Source organism: Mauremys reevesii, linkage group 2, assembly GCF_016161935.1.
Source record: "Mauremys reevesii isolate NIE-2019 linkage group 2, ASM1616193v1, whole genome shotgun sequence".
NCBI classification, from domain to species: Eukaryota; Metazoa; Chordata; order Testudines; family Geoemydidae; genus Mauremys; species Mauremys reevesii.
In genome coordinates this window covers 66,306,933-66,332,847 of record NC_052624.1, presented here as the reverse complement: position 1 = coordinate 66,332,847, position 25,915 = coordinate 66,306,933, and the positions used below count along the sequence as shown (strand labels likewise).

The 25,915-nt window shown below is 44.2% G+C and overlaps 1 long non-coding RNA gene across 3 annotated transcripts; it reads left to right on the top strand.

Moving 5' to 3' along the window:
• Positions 1 to 247: 247 nt before the first annotated feature.
• On the top strand, positions 248 to 22,613 carry LOC120399394. 3 transcript variants are annotated; one of them, XR_005595123.1, is made up of 5 exons: positions 248 to 295; positions 1,240 to 2,160; positions 4,613 to 4,666; positions 10,486 to 10,701; positions 21,806 to 22,613. It is a non-coding gene; the product is annotated as an uncharacterized LOC120399394 (long non-coding RNA). The 3 variants fall into 3 exon arrangements; XR_005595124.1 differs by lacking the exon at positions 21,806 to 22,613 and adding an exon at positions 12,302 to 12,550 and having other exon boundaries at positions 1,240 to 1,705; XR_005595122.1 differs by lacking the exon at positions 21,806 to 22,613 and adding an exon at positions 12,302 to 12,550.
• The last annotated feature ends 3,302 nt before the right edge of the window (positions 22,614 to 25,915 follow it).

The following is a 25,915-nucleotide window of genomic DNA, read 5'->3' as shown; positions in this document are numbered from 1 at the left end:
GTTGTCAAGGCTATGAGCATGCACTAGGAAACACAAGAGGTGTCCAACAATGTACACAGTCTGACTGCCTGTGTAACTACACACAACTGACCTTTGTTCCTGTGTTACCAGTTAAGGGTAGTAGTTGTAAACACAAGATTAACAGCCCATGCAGGAAGGACATATGTTTTGCATAAACAGGTAGTATGTCATAATTGTAATAGACATGTTTGTGGACTGTAATATATGAAAGGGGCCATTTTCATATTAGTTTACATATAAACCAGTCTCTCATTCAAGATCTCACATAAGGCCAGTATGTAAAACATATGCTACTTATATAGCTTTAATGCATAGTATTGATTATATTATATTTTGGAGTATTACTCAAAAAATCCAGTCAACTTCAGGTTTACTCCAATGTAACATTGCAGGATATGGCCCACTGTGCATATTACATTAAAAAAAACACTAAAAGAAGATAACCGGTACAACCTTAATTCGGCCTCATGATGGTACTGTCTTTAGTTACATAAGCACACAGTGCTTTTTCCACTGGACCCATGCCTTATTCAGTGCACGGGGACAGACCTGCTCTAGGGATGAATCAGGACTGTGTAGTGAAGGAAACTGTTGTTTGTAGGGCCCCTGCCTCATTTGTTGCACTAGTTGGAAGGTGTGCATGAGTGAGACGGGATTTCAGGAACTAAAAGGAAGTTCTCATGGTCATAGCAGTTGAATGCTACCCTGAAGAACTATATTCTATCCATGCCTCTCCCACAGAGTTCTTATGTGATGCTAGACAAGTCACTTTAACCAAACCCTTCACAGGTGGTCAATAAATGTGTGTTCTTCATTTTCTGGAGTTTGAGATCCTGGGGCTTCATGTGCAGGAGTGCTGAGCACTCATAGCTGCAACTGGGGTCAATGGGAGCTGTGGTTTGAACACGTTAAGGGCAACATACTCTGAAAATTCAAAGCCCTAGGTTTCTCAAACTGGGCATTCAAAATTAGTGGATACTTTTGATAATTTTGGCTTTAATCTCTGTGCTTCAGTTCTCCATGTGTAAGACCTGGGTCCATTCAGTGTCTAGCCCTGGTAGCTGAAAAATGAGGATAAAAATATGTATTTAACAGCTGCCTCATTTACTAAGCCTCATCTATATTGTGCGCTGATTGAGGCAGGGATCCTGTTGGAAAAACAGTGTGTGTTCAAGAGCAGCTGGAACTGTCCTGTGTGCCTGATATGTTTCATCACAGGAGATGATGCAACAATGCCATGATGTCAGCACTTCATGCCCAGCTGCTGTCTGGCAGAACCTATAACAGTCTGACCTCAGATAGCAACACCAGCCGATGAATTTGGGAGAAGACGGCATAGACTAGAGTCCTTCAAGAACTGGATTAGGATTCACAGGGTAAGAGAGAAGAAAGGGACAACAGAGAAAGAAGTGACAAGGGAGACTCATAAAGGCATGTGCCACAAATAACTGCACAGAGGAAGAATCATGAGCTGGAGAAGGGACCCTGAGGGATTATGTGGAAATGGAAGAGGGTGGTGAAGGATCATGGAGAAGAGAAAGAGGGACTATGAGCGGTTGCACAGAGAAGAAGGGATGGGAACAAAAATAGATGCATAAGGGACATGTTACAAGGGAGGAATGACAAGGCAAAGGAGAAAAAGGCTACATAGGTGTGATGACTCACTCAGAAGAGCCACCTAGGAGTATGTGAAACTTCATTCCCTTATGTGTAATGCCCCCTCAAGAAGGAGGGGTTAATACAATTCCCATGTGTATTCAAGGGGCTTTATTTCCCAATTCTGGGGTTGCCTTGGGTGGCTGGGCTTGCCTGCTGTTTTATTCCTGAAACAGGCAGCACTAAAAACACCCATCTTGCACATGGCTCCATGGATGACTCTGTGGATGAGTTTCATCGAAGGATTTGGTTGCCAGTGGAGATATTCATTTCACACATGCAAGCATGGGAGCTGGTAGGGTGCAGGTGTGCAGCACAGCTCCAGCAGCTGCTACTGTAGCCTGTAGGCTGGAATTGTACATCCCTCAGCACCATTCCAGTGGCCTCATTGCCCATAATTATGGAAGCCATGGCCCATCCGTATCCTGCCCTCTGCAGCACCCAGTAGGGCAGATGCCTCCCTGTGCAGCCCCACTCTACAGGGTAAGTGATAGTGGGTGCTTTTGCACAAGCCCTGGGCACCAGGGTGAATTTCGTTCCACGTGTCTTGTATTATAGGCAGCACACATTGCAACACCTGTACTTCAGGCTTCCCAACACTTCTCACTATAAGCCCCTATTTTCAGTGGCTTTATAACTTTTCCAAACTTTAACTCTTCGGGCTAAAATTTTCCATATTGGGTGTCTGCCTCAGGATGATTTTTTTGGACTGTTTCAGCTAAAATGGTCCAGCCTTTTCTGAGAATGAGGTTTCACTGAAAAGCTCTAGCATCTCCATGCTTTAGAGCCAGCGCCTGAAATCTTGCAGAAGGATTGCCCTGAGGTCAAGAATGTACCTTTTATTATGTCTGTGAAAATTCACCTAAATTTGGTCATGTTGTAAAAAAATCTCAGTTCATACATGCTCAGTAGAGATGGATTTGACAGCTAAATTGTCTGAAGATGCTGTCTGCCCTGAGCATGCTCTATCCCCTCACAGCTATTATGCGCTGACCACGTCATGTACTATCCCAACAGAGCACATGAGCATGCCCCATCCCAGAGCTGAGCAGGCTGTTTCCTGCAATTTCTACTCCCAGCTGCCAGGAGCCGTTTTGGAACCAAGCACTAGAACTGACTGCAGTCAGTCAGTCAGTCAGTCTCTCTCTCTCTCTCTCTCTCTCAATATTCACCCTCCTGGTGCCCAAGCAGCCTGAAGGGGAGGGAGGGAGTTGCTTAAGGGGAATGCGGAAGGGTGATGAATAGGAAGGGAGGAGGAAGACATGGGCAGGGGGGCAAGGGCAGGAACAGAAGGCATAAGGGAAGGATAGGAACAAGTGATAATGGGCAGGCATCAGGAGGATGTGCAAAAGATAGGAGGAATAGCAGGGTGGAGGGATGGGGCAGGAGCTGAGAACGGAGAAGAAGGAGCGGAAAGGGACAAGGAGAAACTGAGGAGTAGGCAGGGGCAGAAGGGTCTGTAACCACTAGAGCATCATCCTCTGTATAACTGGGGACTGAACTCTATTCCTGAAACTCAGAATTCCTTTACTGTCTACCTAACAGCTGTGAAACCTACCAGCAAAGTGTGGCTCCATCACCCATGAACGGCATGGCCACACGGAAAACAGCTTGCTATTGCTATCAGTTATTCTGTTAGCTTACCAGTAAAGGCCTGTGCTATGGATCTAAAGATCCTGCCCTGCTGATGACCAGAATGGGAAGTTAACATGGTTCCATATGATGTAATTTTTATTTTTTTAATTTGTAAGTTTTAAAAAAGAAGTAGGAAATTACATTAAAAACAACTAAATAAAAAGAATGTTAAGGTTACAAAGCCAATCACTCAACGTTAGGAGAAGCCAGTATTAAGATTGGTTGTGCATTCATTATAATAATAATAATAATATTTATTATTGTAATCTGTACTTTCATCTAAAGATCCCAACCAAGATTGGGAACTCACTATGCTAGGCACTGTGCAAACACACAGTGAGGGACAGTCCCTACCTTAAAGAGGCATACACTCTAAATAGAAAAGACAATGGGGCGGGGAGGAGAAACAGAGGCAGAGTGACTTGGCCAAAGTCACATGGCAGGTGAGTAGCAGCACCAGGATTAGAACGCAGGTCTCCTGCCTCCTAGTTTATCCACTAGACCACATAGAATCTCAGAAGTGGATATGGTCATTTTTAATAGAGATAATAAATTCAGTGAATATTAGTAGAAATGAAGTGCAACATTAGACCTGTAATTTGTATAAATAAAACAGACAGGACAGACCCTGCGGTAGTGCTAACACATGCCTAATTTATAGTGGGACTAACTGCCTCCAGTGACATAGCCATTCAGCTGTGATTTCAAAGGGACAGGTTCTGTTACCCTTATTTGTACCAAGAACTCCTCCCATATCTGTATATGTATTTTCCTTCTTGTATTCTGACCCTTTTCCTTTGCTTTGTTTGTGTTTTGGGATTTCTTTGTATCTCTTCCTCTGTCTGATTTTCCTTCCCCCTCAAAAATCAGAGCTCCCAACTTGCCCTTTTCAGATTTTTCTAACTTCTAAGAAATCCCAATGAAAAGATCTGCACATATCTGACTTGCTACTGACAATATGGTTTATTAGGGCCATACATTCACTCCTGAATTTGGATAGCTATATAAAGCACTCAAATTTGTTTGCATGAAGTATCAAAGCTAGGATTCAAAGACTATTACTGACCTTGCAAATGGACTGCATTTTACTCCCATCACCTTAGTTTCTCCTAAAATTACTCAGTAGCCAAGAGTATGAAAGAAAAGCTATTTTATTTTTTAAAAACTGTCATGTACGTTAATCACTGATGGATCCAAGAACAGGACATCAAAGCACACACACAGTGCTCCCGTTAATTTAACTTTTGAAACATTGTTACTTCATGTATTGGTGTCAACAATAAATATCTTGTTTTTCTAGATCAAAGAGACTGTAAAATATGGAGTCAGATGACGGCTGTCAACAGAGCATCAGGTATGCATGCTCTTTCAGGATTCTTTAAACAGGAGCAGCTGAAGATCATCTCGCAGGGGTTTTGTTTCATTCATTAATGTTTGTGAAACACGCAGATATTATGGTGATGAGCACCACAGAAAAGCCCAGGAGGAAATTAATAATTTGTGTTCAGAGCAGGGTTTTAATGGTGTGCAGTAATAAGGCCTGGAACCACACCTTGAACAATGAGGATACAAATATTTTTAAAGATAGGTCCTATGTTTGTGGACCCATCCTCCATGAGTTCTTAAAGATAATTGCTAATGGTTCCAGGATTGCTTCAGTTAGTTCCTTAATTACAGAAGGGTGAATTTTGTTAGGCTCTACTGACTTGGATAAATCTAACTTTTCTAAGTATTCTTTAACCTGTTCTTTCCCTATTCTGGTTTGTGTTCTTTCCCCCTTGGTTTTAATATTAAATTGTGTTAAGCATCTGGTTACAATTAATATTTTAGTGAAGATTAAAGCAAAATAGGCACTAAGATACCTCAGCCTTCCCGGTGTTGTCCATTATTAGCTCTCTTTCCCACTTAGCAGAGGGGCAACACTTTCTTTCATCCTCCTCTTGCTCCTAATGTATTTACACAACCTCTTCTTACTGACTTTTATGACCTTGCAAAGTATAACTCATTTTGTGCCTTAACCTTTCTGATTTTGTCCCCACATGCTTGCACTGTTCTTCTGTACTGATCCTTAGCAATTTGCCCATTTTTTACTTCTTGTAAGATTCCTTTTTGGGTTTCAGGTCATTAAACAGCATTGGGATAGTTTAATTAAGTGTGCTTAATATTGTCAGTTGAGTTTAGTTGGAGGTGTGGATATCACGACCTCTGAAAAAAACCACATCATATGTGCCTATTACTTGGTTCCCCAAAATGGAGATAGTTAAAATTATTTACTTTTTAAAAATTTGACTTGCTCGAGGCCCCAAAACAATTCATTTACAGAATCAGGAACAAAAACCTCAGACTCCTGACTCCCAGTCCTGAGTATTTAACAACATAGCCTACTTTGTAATGTCTAGTGAAATCATCAAGTAATCTACAAAATAAACATATTAAACAAAAACAGGCAATCAGGACCTATGTCCTAGGACCCTGCTAGTGAGCTTGGTCAGAGCCTGACTCCCATTGTGACTTGGGTCCAAGCCCTGTAATTTTGCAGTGTGGATGCAGCTCAAGTCATAGTCCCAGAAGGTCTGTGTATAGTTCAGCATTGACACGTTAGCATGGCCATGAGACCTGTTTTTAATGCAGTGTGGTTGTTCAAGCACAAGCCAGGAAACACTAAATCCACAAACTGTCTCACAGTGGGGTCTACCGTGCAGCATAGACATACTCTTAGAGACTCCAGTCCATGACCCCAAGTTCCATGAAGAACTCTAGCAGACACCAACTAAATACTCCAAAGAGGAAACTTATTCCCTAGTGAACAAACCCAGTGCACTGTCTCTGCACCTCAGAATTTTGGTGTCACTCTTCTAGGACGTCTATGTGTTTAAGCTGGGTCCAGAGTGACAACTGCCTATCATCAGAGTGTGGGAGCATGTTGGCATTGAGTGGATAGAGGTTTGTCTGTGGGCAGGGCATGGGAGAGAACCACCATCTATTTTTTCCAACTTTGATCATTGCATATGGGCGTCTTAATACATAGGGTCTGGTTATCTTAGGCTGATATGACAAACTATATTAACTTTATTTTTGAGCTTTTCATTATTATCATTAATAATTATTTTTATTTCCTTAGCACTTAGGACAGAACAGAAAGGCAGTCCCTGCCCATGGGTTCACAGGTCTACATTTTAGAAAGTTTTAAGCTGTTGCATATCAACGAGGGGATTTTCCAAGCTCTTTGTAGGTTTTGTCGATACAGTACTTTTTGTAGTTACACACCAACACCCATTTTGATCAGGCAAAATAACCTGTGTACAACCTTGTTTCAGCTGTGCTCACTGGGATAAAGACTACATTTGCTATTTTGGAAGGCTCTGTGTTTTTTAAAAAGCTTGTCAAGGCAAAGTCTCAGTATAATCTGTTAAGAATTAACTACAGTTGGGGGGTTTCCAGGGTGGGTTCCATCATTTTTTCTAATTCCTGGATCAGAGATGTGTAGAGAGTGGAACTTTCATTTTCAGAACCATAAAGCCGTAAGAAATTGGAAATGTTGCATTAAAAGGCTGAGTACGCCTCTTAAGGCTACACTATTTTGTGGTATATTTGAAATAAATCAGAGACAGATGAAGTGAGACAAAATTACAGAGAGCAGAAACCTCTAGTTAAATCAAGCTTGTATAGTAAAGTGTTCCATTGCCAGATTGGAAAAAAAAAGGCAAGTTAGCTAGGGTAAAGCGAATGAATTATCTTTGATCTGGGTACTGATGCTATGCTTAATTTTACAAATTCTCAAGCCTTACTATGGGAGATTAGTATAGTTATTTTTGCTTAAAAACATACTACAGCTTGGCTGCATCTTCCCAAACATATTACCATATAGTATAGAAAACAAACAACTTGCAGATTTTTTTGTGGAGGTGTGTAGTCCGTTGGGGGGAGTGGCTCCTCCTCTGTGTCCATGGGTGGCCAATCCACCCCACTACATTTTCGGGGGTCGCCTGACATGGGGAATCAGCAGGGCAATGGGAGATATGAGCTCGGGCCTGTGGTCAGGGCCGAACAATAAACACAGTTACGGAGCCCCAGCACCTGGTTGCGGCAGGGCAGCAAAAAGTCTCACGCTCAGGCCTATACTCAGGCTGGGCAGCAAACAGTCAATCAGCCCAGGTTCTGGTTCAGAACAGGGTGGGAAACAAAGTCTCTCAGCTCCAACCTGTACTCGGGTGGGGCTGCAAACCAAAGTCAGTTAACTCAGGCTTTCCTTCAGCTAGCCTGAGGGAAGGGGAGACTGCACCCACTGCTTGGGTGGCAGGGGGGATGCAGGCCCTCCCACTCCACTGCATCCTGGCTGAGGGCCCTAACGGTGGTGGCAGGGCCGGCTTTAGGACATGCGGGGCCCGATTCGAAAGAGCTTCCACTGAAATGCTGCTGAAGACAGCGGCAGTGATTGAGCTGCCACCGAAGATAGCAGCGACAATTCGGCAGCAGCTCAATTGGTTGCCGCTGTTTACGGTGGCACTTCGGCAGAGGGTGTGGGGCCCTTCTTCCGGATGCTGCGGGTCCCGATTCCTGGGAATCAGAGGAATCGCCCTAAAGCTAGCCCTGGGTGGCGGAGGAGTCTGCCACCAAGTCAGCGGAGATCCAAGCCGCAACACGCTGACTCACCCTCTGCCAGCGTTGCAGCCAGACAGGAGTCTAGTATCCCTGGGCCACTTCCACACTCCCCCTCCCAAGGTACCTGCTGGTCTGGTAAGGTAAGGTGATTGGCGGGGGACCTCAGTTGCCAGCAGAAGCTCTGCCAGGGTTGGGTCAGCCAGCGGTCCAGGCCAGCAGTCTGTCTCCTGCGGGGTTGGGGCATCCAGGGGTCCAGGCCAGACATCTGCTTCCTGTGGGGCCGGGTAGTCCAGGGGTCTGGGTGGTCCAGGCCTGTCATCTGCTTCCCCCGGGGTCAGGTCAGTCCAGGGTCCAGGCGGTCTGGGCCAGAAGCTCAGCAGTGGCAAGCACTATGCAAAATATGTTCATGAAGATTCTGATCTATTTATACGTATGAATATTAACTATAGTACAGTAATTCAGAACCAGTAACATTTTTAATCTCAAGTCCTCGAATAAGCTTTGCTGCAGAAGCAGTTTGGTTTTCATATTAACAAACAGTTTAATTAAATCGGTTTATGACAGGCTCCCTCCACCCCCATAGGCTACACTATCAGTGTGTTAATGATACTTCAGGTGATAATTATGCACAGCATACTTTTAAATCCTTGTAGTGTGAAGTCCTTATTCTATTTTATTTTCTCTGAAACCAATTTCTAGGCAAACCTTGTGTGAAGTAAAGAGAGGGTTAGTGTCACGAATGAATGGGAGAAATTAGTTTAAGTATATTTGCATCAGTGAGGACAGAAACACACTTAGCCAGATTAATTACAAATATCCACAGATTTAGAGAAGCCAGGGCTGGAGGGCCAATTGCCATATGAAGACAAGATAGAAAAAGACACTAATAGCCACAAGAACAGAAAATTAGGGGACAGATTCTTGAAGTGCCTAACTCCCATTGGGCTTCTGGCTGTATATGAGCCAAAGAGAAAGCCAGTACAGAACTAGGAATAGAGAGGAAGGGTGCTAAGCCAGGTAGATGAGAGTTAGAGAAAGAAAGCTGAGAATCAAGGGATTCTTTGGATAAGCCACTCAAGGAGGAAAAGACAGAGAGATGGTCAAAAAAGAGCACAGGGGTACTTGGCAAGGAAAAAGATGACAAATTAAAAACCTTGTTATCTTATACATTTTCTAACTGTGCTCAGAATTCCCCAAGTAGCAGCAACACTAATCTTATGTCAAAATGGAATGTGTTCTGTGTAAGGGTGTTGAGTCGTGAGAACAACAGATATTAAGGGAGAATAAATAGTAAAGCAAGCTCTTACTACTAGAAGGAGAAAGGCAACTAAGAACTGCACAAGATAATATCATGGTGATGGATGAATGCACATAAATTCTGTCCTAGTTTAGCATGCATTAGACTCTGTGATAAATAAGAGTTTTCCAAATGCTGCAAAGGAAACATTGCAGTAAGAGGATTTTTACATATATCTTAAAAATGAACTGCAAATGCAACATTAAAATTCTGTTTACTTCATCCATATGTGCTGAATATCCTCACCCCAGGCAGGGTAAGAGGAGCATTTAGCACATTAGCTACTAAACATATTAATTTAAAAATTCAGCATAGGTCCCACTAGATGGCCCCACTCCACAGTCTCAGAATATATCATTCTGTGACATCCCAATTACCAAGGAAATGCTTTTGATGCATGGATCTGGCCTACTGAGGGCAACTATGTGTAGATGTTCAGCAAATGGCAGATCTTCTTATGCCTACTTAGGCAGATGCGTGTTCCCCACCATAGTAGGAGCATCTTCCAAATATTTAAACATAAAATAACAATCTCTTTTTTCCCAGCCAGAAGGAGAAATAGGAGGGTTACTTTACAGTGGGGCTAAACACAGAAGTTTACTGGCTATTATGTATTTACAGAGTCTTTTTAGGGGACTAGCTGAGTAGATCCAGCCAGCAGGACTGTGTGTGACATCAGAAAGAATGTTAAAAAGGTTAATTTTTAGTTGTTTATGTGCTAAATGCCCCACTTATCCTAGTTACTGAGGGCACTCGTCAGACAGTGAAATAGAGAATTTTTGCATTTGCAGTTTGTCTTTAAAGTATGTGAATTCTGCTTGGAACAAAGGGCTCTAACAAATGTTAAAATGTTATCTTGCATGACTGACCAACAGTGTAACATGAAAGCTTTGCTAAGTAGTTGCTTTAAGGACCACTTTTCCACTCTGGGACTTCTAACAGATTAACTTCTCTCAAAGCTTCCCCAGCCTGCAATAATGTTAAAACCAACTCTGATAACAGGACCTTATCATGATTGCCTCCCTCCCAGCCGGGACCTAAATGTTTTAATTTGTTTTTTTGATTCAATATGCAATTTTTACCGTAATGTGTCAGTGGGCCGGCAACATTAACAGGAGCTTCGGAAGAGGACAGTTAATAGGTCGTAATAAAAGCATACCAAGATGATAAAAATAACAGCCTGTGGCCTTGCCATAATACAAAGTGTAAAAGGGAGGGAGAGTTTCTTTCTTTCCATGGGCAAACAATAATGTGCTCTTTCATTTCCTTGGTAGGCCCTGCTACTTCTGTTGGACTGAGACATCTACAAAGCAGGTTTTGGGAGCGGACTCTCAACCAGTGGAGATGGAAAAGGCTCCCAACAGCCAGTGCTCCCAGTTCTAGTAATTGCAACCAACATCTAAACACCACACAACACCAACTACATCATCCCAGCCAGGGCTTTGTCAAGCCAGGCCTTAAAACCCTCTAAGGACAGAGATTCCACCTAGGTAACCCACTCCAGTGCTTCACCACCCTCCTAGTGAAATAGTGTTTCCTAATATCCAACCTAGACTTCCCCCACAGCAACTTGAGACCATTGCTCCTTGTTCTGTCATCTGCCACCACTGAGAACAGCCAAGCTCCATCCTCTTTGTAACCCCCCTTCAGGTAGTTGAAGGCTGCTATCAAATCCCCCCTCACTCTTCTCTTCTGCAGACTAAACAAGTCCAGTTCCCTCAGCCTCTCCTCATAAATCATGTGCCCCAGTCCCTTGATCATTTTCGTTGCCCTCCACTGGACTCTCCAATTTGTCCACATCCTTTCTGTAGTGGGGGGCCCAGAACTGGATGCAATACTCCAGATGTGGCTTCACCAGTGCTAAATAGAGGGGAATAATCATTTCCCTCAATCTGCAGGCAATGCTCCTACTAATACAACCCAATATGCCATTAGCCTTCTTGGCAACAAGGGCACACTGCTGACTCATATCCAGCTTCTCATCCACTGTAATCCCCAGGTCCTTTTCTGCATAACTGCTGCTTAGCCAGTCGGTCCCCAGCCTGTAGGGGTGCCAAGAATTCTTCCATCCTAAGGGCAGGACTCTGCACTTGTCCTTGTTGAACTTTGTGACGGGGTTGAGACTCACCACCGCAGCACCTCCCGCTGGTCGCCTCTGGGAATTAGCTCAGTTCATGGAGAGCGCCCTCTGCCAGTGGTGTCCCATCCATCATCTGTTCCTCACTGTTGTCTGGACCCGCGTTGCTCCCCACTTGGCGGTGTCCTCTTCAGGCCATTGCCCTCTGGCAGTGCCCCCTAGTCCATCCTCACCCCCTTCCAGGGATGGGGGGGGATTAGCAACAGTCCTTGCACTGGCCTCAGTGGCCAACCATAACCTCCAAAGTCTAGCCCCTTGTCTCAAGGGCTGGTTGCAGTTTGTTTCAGCCACCCTACTGCATGGCCAGGTGCAGTACAAGGGGGAAGGGGGGGTCCCAGGCCCACCCACTACTCTGGGTCCCAACCCAGGGACCCTTTAGTGGCAGTCTCCCTGCCCTCTTTCTCTCCCCTTGTGCGCCTCTCTCTCTGGGCCACTTCCCCTTCAGCCCCTTTTGCACTGACTAGGCCCTTCCCTCAGGGCCTGCAGCCTGGCAAGTAGTGGGCTGGAGTTCCCTTCTGCTCACCCAAGCCTGCCCAGTACTGCACTGTCCCAGGTGCTGGTCTCTACACCTTCCCCTGTGTGGAAGACAGACAGACAGACCTTCCCCTCTGAAGGTCTGGGAGAGACTGCCTGCTGCTCTTCTGGGCAGCCTTTATATAGGGCCAAGCTGAGCCCTGATTGGCTATCTCCAATCTCAGCCCTGATTGGCCCCCAGTAAGCCTTTTCTAATTGGCTGCTGGCCCGCGCAGCCGCTGTGGCCTACTCTAGCCCCCTCTCACATGGAGGTGGGGCAGCCACCCCACCACAAACCTCATCAGACCCCTTGTGGCCCAATCCTCCAATTTGTCTAGGTCATTCTGGACCCTATCCCTACTGTCCAGCATATCTACCTCTCCCCCCAACTTAGTGTCATCCATGAAGTTGCTGAGGGCACAATCTATCCCATCATCCAGATCATTAATAAGGACGTTGAACAAAGATGAAATGCTGCATGACATAATGGTCAAGTCAGACTACCAGAGAGCAAAGGAGGAGTGGAAGGTGCAGAGGGAGACAACTGAGCAGGAGGAGAGAACGGTCATGCAGTTCCTTGAATAGGACTGGAGGCTGAGGACAGAGGACAGAGCATAGCAGAAGGACCTGTTTGAGATGCCACTCACACTTGTGAGCTCCAGCCCCCAATACCACCCCTGACACCATCACAGGTTGCCACAGAGTCTCCTTCATTATACCATTTTCTGCAGCCAATGCAGCCACTAGACAGTTTTGGCATTGGCTGGGCTATGTACCATTCAATGAATTTGAATAGCCAGATGTATCCTGCTTAATCCACCCCTGTACAATTGCATACAACACACACAACACATTCTAGCAGGGGCAAGGAGAAACAGCAAACAGTGGACATTCAGTTCCACTACAAGTAAGACTGTACTGGTTGCCCTGCAGATAATTATTCAGTTTTGAGATGCTTTTGCACTGTTGTGGGTGGACGGTTCTACACAGATCCTGCTCTGGTATCCTGGTGTTAGTTAACTATGGGTTTCCCTTGCAGGAGTCATGGTGACCCCAGCCAATAAGTTCAGGACATGAGACTACAGCAACAGCTGCTTGCACGCTGACATGAATCACCTAGTACTTGCTTTAGAATTCTTGGGGAGCTACAGATTTTCTGAAACTGTTTTCTAGGGACTTGCCTACAGTGTAGGCAATGTAGTGCTTCAGTGTAGATACTACCTACACCAAGTGGAGTGATTCTCCCTCCCATCAACATAGCTAATCCACCTCACTGAGAGGTGCTAGCTAGGTTGACAGAAGAATTCTTCCATTGACCTAGTGCTGCCTACCCCAGGGATTAGGTCGGTATAACTATGTTTCTCCGGGTGTGGATTTTACATTCCTGAGAGACGTAGCTATGCTGATATAAAATCTTAGTGTAGACTAGGCCTAAGTAAGATGGATGCTTGCTTGAGCCTAAATTCCAGTCTCAGATATACACACGGCTTTGGGGAGTGTAAAAATACATCAAATGTTAGGGCCTAGCTAAATCAGAGGCAAATTTCCTTGTGACAGGCAAGTTGAGAGTATAGTATCAAATTTGGGCAACAGTAGTCGGTGTAGAGTAAAGCCTGGATGGCCTGGAATCAGCTCAAGGTTCAAGGTGGCGTGGTTAAAGTAATCTCTAGAGTAACTAAAAGCCATATTAAAACAGGGTGACAAAGCAAATGGTGAGGAATAACTAGGTCTTTACAATATCCTGAGGAAAAATGGTATTGGAAACTGATGTTTGTCCATCATTGTTGATGAAGACCTCAACAACTCATTCATTTGATGACCGGGCTCTGTGAGTCCGAAGATGACTGATCAGTCTGATTCGGGCGTGGAACGTCCTGTCACATGTCGGGCAGACATGTGATGGCACTGTCGATGATGTGCGGGCAGCTCTGGACTTGCGCAGCTCACGCTTTCTTTCAGCCTCAGCAGTACGCCTCGCCTCAAAGGTATTACTGCCTGTGTGAATGAGGCTACGCCATGGTGGACAGTTCAGTGCGTGGGTTTCCCATGTGGCAGTGTTGATCTCGAGGGACTTCAGAGAGGTCTTCTGAGTATCCTTGAACCGCTTCTTTTGTCCTCCATGGGAGCGCTTTCCCCGGGTGAGTTCTCCGTAGAAGAGCTGTTTAGGAATGCGCTCATCTGACATTCTCATGACATGTCCGGCACATCTGGTCTGGGCTCTCATCAGCAGTGTGTGAACTGACGGCAGACTGGCTCTGGTAAGGACTTCAGTATTGGGCACTTTGTCCTGCCATCTGATTTTTAGAAGCTTTCGCAGACAGGAAATGTGGAAGTGATTGAGCCTTTGTGCATGACTCCGATAGACAGTCCACGTCTCGCAGGCGTACAGCAGAGTTGGAAGCACCACTGCTCGGTAGACCTTCAGCTTCATTGGTAGGCTGATCCCTCGACGTTCCCAGACGTTGGAGCGCAATCGGCCAAATGCAGAGCTGGCTTTAGCAATTCTGCAGTTTACTTCATCATCGATTGACACTGCTCGGGAAAGGGTACTGCCCAGGTACGTGAAGTGGTCCACTGCCTGAAGTCTCTGTCCATTTACAGTGATGGACGGTTCAGAGTACGGAGCTTGGGGAGCTGGCTGATGCATGACCTCAGTCTTCTTGATGTTAATGCTGAGACCGAAGTTGTTGCATGCAGATGAAAACTTGTCCATACTGGCTTGCATTTCTGGCTCTGTACTTGCATTCAGAGCACAATCATCGGCAAAGAGAAAGACTCGAAATACAGTTTCCTTCACCTTGGTGATGGCACGCAGTCGCCTCAGATTGAATAGTTTCCCATCAGTTCTGTACTTCAGGCCTACTCCTGCAGTGCAGTGTTGAAAGGCATCAGTCAGAGTGACAGAGAATATCATGCTGAACAAAGTGGGTGCTAAAACACACCCTTGCTTGATGCCGTTGGTGACTGGGAAGGCCTCAGATGTTTCACCGTCATCCAGGACACGAGCCATCATACCGTGATGAAATTGACATACCATTCGCATGAATCTGTCTTGAAATTCAATAGTGAAAAGTGTAAGGTTATGCATTTAGGGATGACTAACATGAATTTTAGTTATAAGCTGGGGACGCACCAGTTGGAAGTAACGGAGGAGGAGAAGGACCTAGGAGTCCTGGTTGATCGTAGGATGACTATGAGTAGGCAATGTGATGTGGCCGTTAAAAAAGCTAATGCGGTCTTGGGATGCATTAGGCGAGGTATTTCTAGTAGGGATAAGGAGGTGCTAGTCCCGTTATATAAGGCGTTGGTGAGACCTCATTTGGAGTATTGTGTGCAGTTTTGGTCTCCCATGTTTAAGAAGGATGAATTCAAACTGGAACAGGTACAAAGAAGGGCCACTAGAATGATCCGAGGAATGGAAGGCCTGTCGTATGAAAGGAGACTTGAGGAGCTCGGTTTGTTTTCCTTAACCAAAAGAAGGATAAGAGGAGATATGATTGCACTCTTTAAATATATCAGAGGGATAAATACCAGGGAAGGAGAGGAATTATTTCAGCTCAGTGCTAATGTGGACACGAGGACAAACGGATATAAATTGTCAGTCAGGAAATTCAGGCTTGAAATTAGACGAAGGTTTCTAACCATCAGGGGAGTGCAATACTGGAACAGCCTACCAAGGGAAACAGTGGGGGCGAAGGACCTCCATGACTTTAAGATTAAGCTAGATAAGTTTATGGAGGAGATGGTATGATAGGATAACGGGCTTAGTCAATAGGTCAATTAAGGGCCACACTGAAGTAAATAGTACAATGGGTCAATGATATGATATAACATTTTTCAAGAGGGTATAGCTGGAGAGTCTTGCCCGCATGCTCGGGGTTCAGCTGACCGCCATATTTGGGGTCGGGAAGGAATTTTCCTCCAGGGAAGATTGGCAGTGGCCCTGGAGGTTTTTCGCCTTCCTCTGAAGCATGGGGCAGGGGTCGCTTGCTAAAGGAGTGGGTGGAGCGGCTTATGTGGCCTGCATCTTGCAGGAGGTCAGACTAGATGATCATAATGGTCCCTTCTGATCTTGAATTCTATGATTCTATGATTGCCAAATTTCGACATGATCCTCCATAGGCCCTGGCGACTGACAGAGTCAAACGCTTTCGTGAGGTCCACAAAAGTTGTGTAGAGTTCACGATTCTGCTCTTGACATTTCTCCTGTAGCTGACGCGCAGCGAAGATCATGCCAATAGTCTCACGTCCCTTGCGGAAGCCGCACTGTGATTCTGGCAGTAAGCCCTGCTCCAGGTGAGTGATCAATCGGTTCAACAGAACCCGTGCAAGAACTTTCCCCGCTGTAGAGAGCAGCGAGATTCCATGGTGATTGTCGCATACCTGGCGATTGCCCTTCCTCTTATAGAGGTGCACGATGGACGCATCTCTAAATTCCTGTGGAATGGATCCCTGCTTCCAGAAGGACTGAAACAGCTCAGTGAGTTTCCGTAGCAGCACGGATCCACCGACTTTGTACACCTCTGCTGGTATGGCATCTGACCCTGGGGCTTTGCCACTTTACAGCTGGTTGATGGCTTTCTTCACTTCGTCCTCTTCTGGTGAAGCATCCATGGAGTCATTGACTGCAACCTGTGGCATCTTGTCAATGGTCTCATCACTGATGACTGAGGGGCAGTTGAGAACTGCTTCAAAATGTTCAGCCCATCTCTGGAGAATCTGTGTCTTCTCTGTAAGGAGCACAGTGCCATCAGAGTTCAGGAGGGGAAAGCTCCCAGAAGACTGTGGACCACAGAGTGTGTTGAGGGCTTCATAGAACTGCTTATAGTCGTTCCTGTCCGCAAACGCCTGTATTTCATCTGCTTTGGCGCTCAGCCACAAGTCCCGCATTTTGCGCAGTCGGTTCTGTACTGTTCTGTCAGCGTTGATAAAGGCGGTCTTCTTTGCCACTGAGGATAGGTTGTTCTGATATGCACGATGCAGGCAGTGCTTCTCAGCAAGTAAGGCCTGGATTTCTGCATCATTTTCATCAAACCAGTTTTGCTGCCTGCGTGTAGAGGGCCCCAATACCTTCGATGCAGCTGTATGGACAGTGTTGCAGAATCACTCCCAGTCTTTCTCAACGTCATCCTCAATACGAAGATCAGCAAGCTCATTCTCTAGGTCTTCCGCTAGATTTTCAGTGATGCGGCTGTTCTTCAGCTTCGACACGTTGATCCTTTTGAGAGCCTTATAGCCTTGTGGTCGTCTCTTCGGCATGATACGGAGCTTCATTTTGGATACTATGAGCCTGTGATCCGTCCAACAGTCAGCACCGCACATAGCTTTTGTAACCCTGACATCTTGTCTGTCCCTTCCCCTGATGATGACATAGTCGATCAGATGCCAGTGCTTGGAACGGGGATGCATCCACGAAGTCCTGTTATGGGTAGGGAGACAGAAGACCGTATTGGTGATCAGAAGGTCATGTGCTGCACAAGTTTTCAGCAGTAACAGGCCATTGCTGTTACACTTTCCCACTCCATTTTTCCCAATGACTCCTTCCCAGGCTGTGGCATCGCATCTGACTCTTGCGTTAAAATCGCCAAGCAGGATCAGCTTGTCTGTGCGCATGAGCTTTCGTGGGTGAATACCCACTTCGTCGGATGCAAGATGGATGCCTTGCATCCGACGAAGTGGGTATTCACCCACGAAAGCTCATGCTCCCAAACGTCTGTTAGTCTATAAGGTGCCACAGGATTTTTTGCTGCTTTTACAGATCCAGACTAACACAGCTACCCCTCTGATACTTGTCTGTGCGGTGCACTGATGATAGCAGAGCATCTAGTTCTTCGTAGAATTTATCCTTCACATCCTCTGGTTTGGTCATTGTGGGAGAGTATGCTGATCAAAGTAGCTTGTTTTCCTTTTTGAAGCAGAAGCTGCATTGTCATGAGTTGGTCATTCACACCCTTGGGGGGACTGGCAAGTTTCCGAACAAGATGATTCTTGATGGCGAAGCCAACTCCAGATTCATGACGCTCATCACTGCTGCGGCCACTCCAGAAGAATGTATAGCCTCCGCCTGACTCGGACAGCTGTCCTTCATTAGCAAGGCGAGTTTCGCTAAGGGCTGCAATGTCAATGTTGTAGCATGCGAGCTCTCTGGCGACAAGTGCTGTTCTTCTCTCCGGTCTGTCTGCCGTGATGTTGTCCAGTAGCGTGCGCACATTCCATGTGCCAGTGGTGATCGGTGTCACTCTAAGTTTTTGTTCGACCACTTTTGTGGGATCCCCGCCAGCCGCGGTATGCTGGCCAGGGTAAGGTGAAGCAGGCAATGTTTAGGGCACCTTTTCTAGCCCCCTCCTCATTCTATGGAGGTGAGCAGTGCAATCCTGAATAGGGCTGCTCAGTCGCTCAAGAAGACGCCAAGCTCCACCGCTGCTTCAGTCAGTGAGGAATGATCATTTACCTGAGCCGCCTGTGTGCAGGTCTGCGGCTACAGCTCCCAGTGTATTCACACCTGCTGCTTCGTCGCTCGCCCATCGCCACAGGTCTTGATATGATGTGATATGATATGATGTCGAGACTTGCACGTGAATTGGATTAAAGTGAGGGAGAGTTGCGCGACGTCAACCTCACTCTCTCTTCCCAGTTCCTATCTGTATCCAGTGACAGGACAACAGTCTATCTCCAGCTGTCTCGATTGGAAACTACATATCAAAGGAAGGCTCTGTGTTTGTGAAGGGAGGCTACTGATTAGTCAAGAAAGACCCAGAGGAAAAAGATTAGTGACTTAATTGGATGTCAGAGATAAAAAAAGCAAAGGCAGTGAAAGTTATTGTGTATGAAGACTGTAAAGTGTCTTTCTTCTGAAACCTTAGCCTTACAGTATAAGTGAGGAAAATGATTTGATTCCTTTGACTGTGGCTTAGGCCTTAGAGCAGCAATTCTTTTCATGACAATCTCTAAGAGGGAACAATGTTTTTGGAGATTAAGGTGGTCTCTCAACAAAACCATGGACAGAGTAAGAGATGGTAACTACATTCAGAGGGGGTTTTCTCTGCTCATGGAAGTACGAAGACTGAATTGTTTCTCTCATATGTTTTAAACAAACATATCTATTTCACTAAATAACTGTAAGATTTGGCTACACCTACCATATTATTCAGAATGTTTGTTATAAGCTTATGTACTAGTATCTTTGCTAATATTTGGTCTTCTTTCTCCCCATACGTACAATCAGTATTTGTATTTGGTTGGCGGTTCTTTGGGACCTTTCCACTTTCAAAGTATTTATGGAAATACAATGTGAATATTACCAAAAAGCTGTTCCACAGCTGATCACACACATCATCCTGACTATGCACTTTACTCACCATCTAAAGGGACAAACAGATTTGAGAGGCTCTATGAATGATGGGATGAGAGATGGCAAAATAAGTCATTGTCAAAATATTTAGCACATTCCCTGTCCAAATTGTTTCATGAACATAAATTAGTCCTCACAACATACCAGTGAATATTATCCCCATTTTATAGGTGGGGAAAACCAAGGCATGGAGCTGAAGAGGCCTAAATAGGCCCACAAAGCAAGCCAGTGGCAGAGTGCAGGATTAGAATTGAGGAGTTGCTGACTCCCAAATATATTACATTCCTAAATTAAGCTTTAGCATAAACTTCAGAATAGTATCAGAGGGGTAGCCGTGTTAGTCTGGTTCTGTAAAAGCAGCAAAGAATCCTGTGGCACCTTATAGACTAACAGACGTTTTGCAGCATGAGCTTTCGTGGCTATAGACAATGGATCTTGTGGTGTGTCCGGGATGGAAGCTGGAGGCATGAAGGTAGGCATAGCGGTCGGTAGGTTTTCGGTATAGGGTGGTGTTGATGTGACCGACGGTGCAAATAAGTGATGGTCACATCAACACCACCCTATACCGAAAACCTACCGACCGCTATGCCTACCTTCATGCCTCCATCCCGGACACACCACAAGATCCATTGTCTACAGCCAAGCACTGAGGTACAACCGTATCTGCTCTAACCCCGCAGACAGAGACCAACACCTAGAAAATCTCCACCAAGCATTCTCAAGACTACAGTACCCACACGAGGAAATAAGGAAACAGATCAACAGAGCCAGACGTGTACCCAGAAGCCTCCTACTGGAAGACAAACCCAAGAAAGAAACCAACAGGACTCCACTGGCCATCACATACAGTCCCCAGCTAAAATCCCTACAACGCATCATCAGGGATCTACAACCCATCCTGGACAATGATCCCACACTTTCACAGGCCTTGGGTGACAGACCAGTCCTCGCCCACAGACAACCTGCCAACCTGAAACATATTCTCACCAGCAACTGCACACCGCACCATAGTAACTCTAGCTCAGGAACCAATCCATGCAACAAACCTCGATGCCAACTCTGCCCACATATCTACACCAGCAACACCATCACAGGACCAAACCAGATCAGCCACAACATCACCGGTTCATTCACCTGCACTTCCACCAATGTAATATATGCCATCATATGCCAGCAATGCCCCTCTGCTATGTACATCGGTCAAACTGGACAGTTTCTAAGGAAAAGGATAAATGGACACAAATCAGACATTAGGAATGGCAATACACAAAAACCTGTAGGAGAACACTTCAACCTCCCTGGCCACACTATAGCAGATCTTAAGGTGGCCATCCTACAGCAAAAAAACTTTAGGACCAGACTTCAAAGAGAAACTGCTGAGCTCCAGTTCATCAGCAAATTTGACACCATCAGCTCAGGACTAAACAAAGACTGTGAATGGCTTGCCAATTACAGAACCAGTTTCTCCTCCCTTGGTTTTCACACTTCAACTGCTAGAACAGGGCCTCATCCTCCCTGATTGATCTGACCTCGTTATCTCTAGCTTGCTTCTTGCTTGCTTATATATACCTGCCCCAGGAAATTTCCACCACTTGCATCCGAAGAAGTGGGTATTCACCCACGAAAGCTCATGCTGCAAAACGTCTGTTAGTCTATGAGGTGCCACAGGATTCTTTGCAACTTCAGAATAGATATTCAAAAGAAATTAAAGCTCCCTTAGTAAATACTGCAATTTATTAAGATGAAAAACATTTCAGGTGAAATCCTGGCACCACTGAAGTCTATGTTAAAGCTCTCATTGACTTAAAAAGAGCCAGGATTTCACTCTTTAAGTAGTCACAAAGAGCAAATTTAGCCCTTGATTACAACAATGTAACCTCATTAAAATCAGGGAGATAGCACAGGTGTAATTAAAGGGGAAAAAAAGAGAGAGAAAAAACTTGAAAGAGTATTTCAAAAAGCAAAGAAGTAAAGCAACTGGACATGGCTTAACAGCTATTGTTGAAAAAGTATAGAAGTGTATGTCAGAATGACATGGTATAATCCCTGCACTACAATGTCTCATCTGTTTATCCATAACTAAGGAGTCCTTTACAAGAGGAGGTAAATAGCTTAGTATCAGTCTCAGTACTAAAAGAAGTCAAAAGGTTCAATTACATCTCTTATCCTTTCTTTCTCCCTCTTCGGTGGAAAAAAAACCCCAAACATCTGAGACAAGCATAAAGTAATGAGCTGAAGGAGCAGGATTTGATCAGGGATAATCTGTTCTTAAAGATATTAATAAAAATCTCCTTTTTAAAAGCAGATTAGAGCTTCAAGCAATGAACGAGAGTATCTTCTCTCTCTCCTAAATAGTGTCTCTTTTTCTCCACCTGCCTTTTTCTTCCTTGCTGACAAATTATCTCACTGTTTTCTTAAACCTATGCGAAAGTTTTATTATCTAGAAACAGTTCAGAAAATTGTCAATTTATTCAAATGCAGCAAGTGCACTTTGAGTAGAAATCTCTAATCGAGGAGAGAATGGTACATGCTGAATCTGTTCTTGTGCTAGTCACTGTAATTTACACGTCTCTGTCTTTAATTACTCTCCAAGGAATACAGATTTTTTTATTAACTATAAAGTTCAAACTTCAAGAGCAGCTGAACTATCGAGGACACTAGAACTTTGAAGACATGGCTAACTAGGGCACTGAAGTTAAATTATGCACGCATAAACCATCTAATATACGGACATGTTAAAGATTTGTTGGCTATGCCTTGGTGACTGCTACCCCTGACTTGAGTCATCACTAGAAAATAAAGTGTTCAGGCTTCAGTGGTTTCATCGTTTACAGTGAATTCCACTTCCTTCATCAAGATTTAGCACAGGGCCTACACATCATATTAATAATTTACCTCTAGAAAACCTATATATAGGCTTAACTCAGAAAAGATCCAAAATCATTGTCCTGTCTAGTTCTTAGATGACATGCCTGTATCACAGAAACACCAGCTGAGTTTCCATGTTGGACAGTGTGTATTCAGATGGAATCCAGGATTGAAACAGCAGGGGTATTGTGCTGTAAATCGAAATTGTGATGTATTGGCAGAGCTTCCTGGGGGGAAAACTTGCACAGAACCTCCCTGCACCAGCTCGTGCTCTCAGTTTCATCAACACAAAATATAAGTACAGTCACCCCCATTCCAATCTCTGGTTTAAAAACATGCACCAAATTGTCAGTTAGGTTCATTCATATGCTTAATTTAAACACATAAATAGCCACTGTGCATACAAGTTAGACAGAAATTATTATAGATAACATACACATGACTAAAACTCTGGTCTTATTACTCTACCTGGTTACAGAAATCAATAGAATAACACTGGTCTACAATTTTTGAGAAGTCATCTGCTTCAGAGATAAAATGTGCTATTTATTATGTATTTTGATGTGCTGAATTCAAATATGACAATTAAAACAACTGATTGGCTACTGTTTCTAAGTTATGTAAGTTTTTACATTTTATGTCTATGTATATTGTGTAGATAGTAGAGTTTTAATCATAAACTGTAAACCTAGGTCTTTTCATGTGTTTATGGTTGCTTTACATGATAATATGTCACCTGTCCTGTTTATGTAACACTTTAAAAATCAGCAAAAGGGTTATCTAACTAAAATTTATTATGAAACAAAAGGCAAAAAACTATTATGTACATAGTTTAGTCCTATTCAGTGTCTACCCGGCGCTTCTTGGCTTGTCTCTTGTATTCATTAAATGGAGCATCTCTTGTCACTGTCCAGCAATAGTCTGCAAGCATTGATGGGCTCCATTTGCCCTGATAGCGTTTCTCCATTGTTGCAATGTCCTGGTGAAATTGCTCGCCGTGCTCGTCGCTCACCGCTCCGCAGTTCGGTGGAAAAAAATCTAGATGAGAGTGCAAAAAATGTATCTTTAGTGACATGTTGCAACCAAGGCTTTTGTATGCCTTGAGGAGGTTTTCCACCAACAACCTGTAGTTGTCTGCCTTGTTGTTTCCGAGAAAATTTATTGCCACTAACTGGAAGGCTTTCCATGCCGTCTTTTCCTTGCCACGCAGTGCATGGTCAAATGCATCATCTCGAAGTTCACGAATCTGAGGACCAACAAAGACACCTTCCTTTATCTTAGCTTCACTTAACCTTGGAAATTTTCCACGGAGGTACTTGAAAGCTGCTTGTGTTTTGTCAATGGCCTTGACAAAGTTCTTCATCAGAGCCAGCTTGATGTGTAAGGGTGGTAAAAAAATCTTCCTTGATTCAACACGTGGTGGATGCTGAACACTTTTCCTCCCGGGCTCCAATGACTGTCGGAGTGGCCAATCTTTCTTGATGTAGTGGGAATCTCTTGCACGACTATCCCATTCGCAGAGAAAACAGCAGTACTTTGTGTATCCAGTCTGCAGACCAAGCAAGAGAGCAACAACCTTCAAATTGCCACAAAGCTGCCACTGATGTTGGTCATAGTTTATGCACCTCAAAAGTTGTTTCATGTTGTCATAGGTTTCCTTCATATGGACTGCATGACCAACTGGAATTGATGGCAAAACATTGCCATTATGCAGTAAAACAGCTTTAAGACTCGTCTTCGATGAATCAATGGACAGTCTCCACTCATCTGGATCGTGAACGATGTTGAGGGCTGCCATCACACCATCGATGTTGTTGTAGGCTACAAGATCACCTTCCATGAAGAAGAATGGGACAAGATCCTTTTGACGGTCACGGAACATGGAAACCCTAACATCACCTGCCAGGAGATTCCACTGCTGTAGTCTGGAGCCCAACAGCTCTGCCTTACTCTTGGGTAGTTCCAAATCCCTGACAAGGTCATTCAGTTCACCTTGTGTTATGAGGTATGGTTCAGAGGAGGAGGATGGGAGAAAATGTGGGTCCTGTGACATTGATGGTTCAGGACCAGAAGTTTCATCCTCTTCCTCTTCCTCGTCTGACTCAAGTGAGAATGATTCTGGTGCATCAGGAACCGGCAGTCTTTCTCCGTGGGGTACTGGGCGTATAGCTGATGGAATGTTTGGATAATGCATAGTCCACTTTTTCTTCTTTGACACACCTTTCCCAACTGGAGGCACCATGCAGAAGTAACAATTGCTGGTATGATCTGTTGGCTCTCTCCATATCATTGGCACTGCAAAAGGCATAGATTTCCTTTTCCTGTTCAACCACTGGCGAAGATTTGTTGCACAAGTGTTGCAGCATATGTGGGGGGCCCACCTCTTGTCCTGATCTCCAATTTTGCAGCCAAAATAAAGGTGATAGGCTTTCTTAACCATAGTGGTTATACTGCGCTTTTGTGATGCAAAAGTCACTTCACCACAAACATAGCAGAAGTTATCTGCACTGTTCACACAAGTACGAGGCATCTCTGCTCACTTTGGCTAAACAGAAATGTGTCCCTTTGCAAAATCAAACACTGACAAATAAGAGAGCACGACACTGTATGATTTCTAGAGCTGATATAGGGCAATTTGTTCAGCAGAGTGATGTAAGCTTCATTATGATTGCATCATCCATGACTTCTAGGAATAACATGATGCAATTCATATCATGTATGACGCAATAACAGCTTCAGATTGCATCATTCATTGTTTTGCCTAAAAAGCAAGTACTGTCTAAACCCAGTCATAGATTTATTCATAGATCCAGTCAAAGATGTATTTTAGTCATTTCTGGTTTAAATTGAGATCCCTTCCCTTTATAACTCACTTATCCTCCGCTATTCCCAAGTCAAGGGTCATATATACTGACCCAATAGCATAACTTGAAAACTAGAGCCAATCAACAACTTTAAGCATCATTTTCGTTCTCAGAGACCCAGAATTAGTAAAGTTTGACTACATTTATTTCAGAAGCATTTTGCCTGTAGAGCAGTGTAATTTGAGCTCATCAGTTTGAGCAATACATTTATAGATATAGCTTTTGGTGTGTGAATTAATGTGTTAAAGGTCATCTGCAAAGGTTTAGAAAGCATGTAACATTTCAATTCTGAGCCAAATTACCCAGTGAGGGTAACAGAGCACTAAGCACACTAGACAACTACAAAATTACATCTTTTAAGTGGATGGAACTATTTACTTATACTCCTGGAGCCAGATTGCCTGCTTGTGTGGATGCATAAACAGGGGAATCTTGAGTAGGAGTAGAGAGGTTATTTTAATTCTTTATCTGGCACTGATGTGATTGCTCCTGGAATACTGTATCTACTTCTGGTGTCCACAATACAAGGATGTCGATGAATCAGAGACAGTTCAGAGAAGCATCAAGAAGGATAATTAAAGGATTAGAAAACCTGTGATAAACTAAATAGATTGAGGTCATTGAGTTTAACAAAGAAGGTTAAGGGGTGATTTGCTCACAGTCTGTAAGTACCTACATAGGGAATACAAATTTGATAATGGGCTCTTTAATCTAGCGGACAAAGGTATAACAAGATCCAATGACTGGAAGCTGAAGTTAGACAAATTCAGACTGGAAATAAGGCAGACATTTTTAACAGTGAAGGTAATTAACAATTGGAACAATTTACCAAGGGACAATTTACTATGACAGATTCTCCATCACTGACAATTTTAAAACCTTTTTTTTCATGTTTTTAAAGATATGTTGTAGTTAAAAAGGAATTATTTGGAGGGGAATTCTATGGCCTGTGTTATACAGGAGGTCAGACT